This window comes from Vigna unguiculata, chromosome 1, assembly GCF_037176805.1.
Source record: "Vigna unguiculata cultivar grain cowpea cultivar isolate G323 ecotype 2 chromosome 1, ASM3717680v1, whole genome shotgun sequence".
Classification (NCBI taxonomy): Eukaryota; Viridiplantae; Streptophyta; class Magnoliopsida; order Fabales; family Fabaceae; genus Vigna; species Vigna unguiculata.
The window spans coordinates 30,208,962-30,214,961 of record NC_140792.1 but is presented as its reverse complement, the minus strand read 5'-3'; positions in this window follow the sequence as shown (position 1 = coordinate 30,214,961).

Below are 6,000 nucleotides of genomic sequence, written 5' to 3'. Positions count from 1 at the left end.
TGCATAACTGTATATTAAATAAAATAAATATAAGAAGATAATAAATGAAAATAAGTTAAATGAAAGTAAATAAAATAATATATGAGTTAAAATAAATAAATAAAAGATTAATATAAAACCAATGAGTTTATCAAGATTAATATAAAAAGAGTTTAACCTCACTCCCCCTTACCTTATTGATTGAAGAGCACACTAATAATAGTTGTAGAGGATTACGATCTATTTGAATCTTTGCTCTAAACTTTTTCTCTCTATTTTCTATATCTCTCTTTTTTTTTCTCTTTCTCTTTCTCTCTCTCCTTTTCTTTGTCCATCTTCCTCCTTTCTTTCTCTCTCTCTCATTTCTTTCTTTCCTTCTCAGTTTTTCTCAGGTAACCTTCATTTCAAATCATCATTGCTTTCATTAATGTTTATCTCTTTAGTTATTTTTTCTTTTTTTTTTCCTTCTTATCTTTTCTCATGATCTTGTCTTATTCTTTTTTTTCTTTTATATATATATATATATATATATATATATATATATATATATAATCTCTTTTAGAAGATTCTTCAATTTTTTTACACACACCTATTTTATAATATTTTAATTAATATATTTTTACCTAATATTAATATATATATATATATATATTATTTGTTTTATTTTGTTCTTATTGTTATTTTCAATAAGTAAAAACTATATCATGATGTTATATACATTTTAAATTATATCATAATAAAATACAAAATAGTAGTAAAAATAGAATATTTTCTAAATGTTTTATTTAAAATAAATAATACAATTTATTAAAAATAGATGTTATAAGAGAGAGTTTAGATTGATAGAGAACTATAAAGCATACACACTAACCAAACACATTTGTTGTATTTTAATACAATCCTATTCACTCCCATATAAGTTATTTGGTGCTCTACAATTGAAAGATAAAAAGGTTTTAACTATCACATACAATCCTATCTTTATCCTTTTCGAGCGAGCTTGTCCTTCAATTAGTTTTACACATATTACTCTTTGGGTATATATTAGTCTTTTCAAAGAGTTGAACCAATAATAAAAGCGAGAGAAAACCTTGACTCGATGTCAACATTGCCTCCTAAGAAAAGATCAAGAAAAAGATGATACTAACTTCTTTTCTATTGGCACCAACATATATATATATATATATATATATATATATATATATATATATATATATATATATATATATATATATATATATATATATATATATATATATATATATATATATATATATATATATATATATATATAAAGCATGAGCTGCAAATGATTGACTAACTTCATTTTTGGGAAATGAAAGAAACTACTAAGGGAATACCTCAACAAAACCTATCATCATAAGACACGTCACAATAATATCCTTTCCCAAGGTTCTTTATTGGGAGGTTTTCTTTAGTGTAAATAATCCTTGGTAAGAAGGTGTTGTACCCACTCTCTTGGGCAACATGGTATTGGGCTCTCCCTCATTTTCAACCCTAGTCTCTTGCTCCATTTCGTTACTTGGTGGGCCAAAATTGCTATCATTACTCTCCCTCGTTCTTAAAAATACTATTAATTTTTTTTTTATTTATTTTCTAAAATATTTTTAACAAATATTTTTGATGGTGTTGGTTGATTAAATTTGAATATAAAAATACACTAAATGGGGAGAATTTCATACACATTAGTTGGATTTAGTATTGTTAAATCAATAACCAATTATCAAGATTTGGATTTTGTTTATTTGCAATTGAAGTACTTTAATAAATGAAAGAATTATAGGAAAATAGTAAATGAACGACTACTAATTTAATAGATTGGACACTTAGATACATAGTCATGATTTTTGGTCACGTGAAGTGAATAACTTTTATTAAGTTGTCTTTTCACTTTGATGCATGACCATCGCTATCTTTTAAACAAAATTTTGTTTTTGAATCTTTGAATATAATCTTTTGTCATTATTGGATTTTGCTAGACTTTTTTAGTTCATTGTTTTTTAAAGTTTGAAGTTTGTTCTAAATTGAATTCGGCTATTTTTACAGCTAATATTCCATTTTTATTTGGTGCAGTTTAATAAAAATGTAGAATAGATTATTTCACTTAAGATTAAAATTTGGGCTTGCAAGTATTTCAACAAGTAAGAAAATTGTTCTTTGTAGATTGCAATGGGTGATGTTATGACTTTTGTAGTTAATATTTTTTTTTCAAAAGTAAATAATAGAGTAAAAGTTGTTGATAATTACAATTGGTGATGCTATGACTTTTATAGTCATGATTTTTGGTCATGTGAAGTGAATAAATTTTCATTAAGTTGTATTTTCACTTTGATTACACATGATCATTGGTATCTTTGAAAAAAAATGTTTTTGAATCTTTGAATCAAATCTTTTTTCAGTATTGGGTTTTGATGTATATATTTGAAGTTACTGTTTAAGGTTATTTGAAAACCAGATCTTTTTTTACAAAGTTTCTCACTTATGTTTTAGTTTCTCTTCGTAGCTTGTGAAATGAGATCTTCAAAATGTTATAAGTTCTAGAATTCCATCTCCTTGCTGACTTATTCCAATGTGAGGAAATTATACCTCGCTCTTAGATTTTTGTTTCCTTGTATTTATTGATTGAAGTCCATTTTAACTTTGTGAATTGTTTTTGAGATTTTTTTTACAAGACTTTCTTTATTTTGAAGAAGGGTTTTTTATTGAAAGGGGGAATTCATTACTTATGGGGAGGAACTTCTTCTCTGATCCCAAAGACAATGTACTAAACATCAAGTTTTAAGAGTCATTGATTTACTATCAAAAATTTCGTGGTTCCCATCAAATATTAAACTTTATAATTTGAAGGAAATAAATTATGCATGTATCGTGACATTGGCCATTGTGCTAATACAAAGAAAATACATTAGTCATCAACAAAATGTAATGATGAATAAAAGTTAAAAAGAATAACACCTAATGCAGGCTTGATCCTGGTCTGAGTCAAAATTATAGCACAATAGTCTTCATCATTTCCCTTCCAATGACTAACAAATTTTTGAAATAGGAATCCCACAAAGTGATGGAAATAGTTGAATCACTACATGATGATTACTTAAGATAAAAAAAAAATTAGTAATTTATAGACTTAAATAAAGACTTAAAGAACACAAATGAAAAAATTCAAAAACCTCAAGTCCTGAAAGGTGACATTATTGTTCTGCACCTTCACATTGTATGCAACACCAATTACATCTACACAATTTACAAATAACATCTTCACAAAGTCAAAACAAATATCTAATCTAAAAATTTAGAAATCATAGTTTCACAGAGACAAAACAAATATTTAAAATTGAAATAGAGGTAGCAATTGAAAAAGGCAAGTTAGTATATATAAACCAATCAACAAATCAGCAGAGTAATTCCCCTCAATAATTTATTTGATACTTGAAAACCTTCATAGGTACATTTGCAATGGGTTGTGGCCGTATAGAGGTGACTCCAATGAACAATAACTTAAACAGTAGTCAAACTCTAAATTGATATATTTTTTTCTTCATGATCTTGAAATTATGCATTATATAAGTGCTCCCCTCCGTGAGCTTGTCCTGCCATATTTCAATATCTTCCTTCTTAGTTATTACAAGTGTGACATCACCCTGAGCTTAAAAACACATAAAAATCATTATCATACTATGTCCTGGTATAAAAAAAAGAACTTTGACCAAATAAGTTACCTTTTGATCATAAGAATCATCTCCATGTGCCCTATTGATCTAGAAGAATCCTTGTTTCTCATAACCCAGAGATCGATAATTTTGATGGTTAGTTTCAATATTTCTCTATTTTCATCAATATCTTTGATCATATTAAGTTTCCTAGCCATATGCAAAAGCAATATATAGACATGAGATACATTATATAACTAATAAAAGAACAAACTTCGAAAAAAAAATCATCAAAGGTTGAAGCTTCAACATAGAACCAAAAAAAAATCAAGAAAGGTTGAAACTTCAAAATAACAATATACAAAGAAAAACAAAGCAACCCTAAATATAAGGTTGCAGCTTAGAACAACAAAAAAAATCAAGAAACATTGATTGCAGTAACATTGAACCAAAAGAAAGAATCCAGAAATGTAAGAAAAATACTATGATAAAAGGAAGGAAGTAATTTTAAACCAAGAAAATATAAGAAACCTTGCAAGTTCAAAATAAATATATACAAAGAAGATCAAATCAACAACAAACATAAGGTTGAAGCTTTCAACAAAACAAAATTAAGAAAGGTTGAAACTTTAAAGTAGGTTGAAGAAAAAAATAAAAGAATATCAAAACATCAACAAAAGGAACCATTCAACCAAGAAAGGAATGAACTAACTTCCAAACAAGAAGGAAGAAGATGAATATGGAAGAAGGAGCACTAGTGCAGATTTGATAATTTACCTCGCCTTATAGGCCTCGGTTATTGCGGAACCGAAACCTATAAGGAGGCGGTGACAATTTTGCAATTTCAGCAACCTATATTGCTTCGGTTCTACAAACAACCGTTGCCGTAAGCAGCTTTAGGCCTCGATTCCTTAAGAACTGAAGCCTATTAGGCAGTCCAGAAATGAAAATTTTAAAATTGGCGTCAGCGAGAACACATTTGGCCTCAGTTGCTTTTCGACCGAGGCAATATTGGGCAGTTTTAGGCCTCGGTTGAAATAGAACCGAAGCCTATAACCCTGCCATGGTGGTCGCGAATCTGGTTCAATGTGCAAAGGTGGAGCTCGCGCCGGCGTTGCAGTGGAAATGATGGTTCAATGGTGGTTTGCTCATGGTGGTTTGATGGGGCATGGTGCTGTGGTGGCTGTGCGTTGCAGAGAAGATGGAGAAGCGGTGGTTGCCGACAATGGTGGAACCTGAACTGCCATGGTTGGTGCACGAGGAAGTTTCGTGGAGGCTGCGAATTTTTTTTTTTTTTAAATATTGAATCTATGGCTTCGGTCTTTCTGCACCCGAGGCAGAAAAGAGATCTATGGTTTCGGGTAATGACCGAGGCCAAAAGGGGGTGTCTTTTGGCCTCGCTTTAATATGCCTCGGTTCTTAAACCGAGGCAGAATCTCGAAAATAATCGGGACCAAAAGGGGGTACTGCACTAGTGGAGGTGAAAAGAAGGATGAAGTGAATATATAGAGTATAAAAAGGAATTGATACTAGTTGGTTGGATAATTGATGTGCAAAATCATGTAGAATGACAAGAAAAACAAAAAAATAAATGAACACTTGTCAAGAAAATAAGTTGGGATATTGAAATAATTTCATTAGGTTTAAATTTTCTTAGTTATATAGTAGAAATCTCAACAAGTAGAAAGATAGAGATTCAAGAACAGGAGAAAGTTTGATTATAAAGACCAAAATGAGTGCAAGAGAAGATTATGTGATACAACTAGTTAAGTCACTTTAGTTCTGAATGTTCAGAGCCTGAAAAGATAAAGAAAAAACATTTATTCAAGAAGAGGTCTCCTACTTTTTCACACACAGTATATCCTTATTCTGATATATAATGAATAAAATATTTCCTAAGATCTCACTCTAACTTAAATTTTAGCCGCTACAATAATGCATATATGCATAATAAAAAACTTGTACACAAGCTAACTACAGAAATTAATGGGCTAATATAAAATAAACCTTTTACATCAATCGTATCAACCAAATTTCTAATTAATAACAAATTAAAATTATTTGTATGTGTGTAAGGTATTGTGTAAAGTCTTTCGCATTAATGGAGATGTAATGTAAAATATTAAAGTTCGGGTATTAACTCTTTGATATTTAATTAAAAATTATTTGTCCATAAAAAAAAATCCCGAACAACTATTTGATATGTCAAAGAGTACTTAATAGCTTCCTTCATTAATAGAATAATAATAAACATATAAAAGTAGATACAAAAGTTTAAATATTTTATTATTATTATTATTATTATATTAATAAAAGTGTTTATTAGTGGTTGTATTTGGGGAAAAGTATG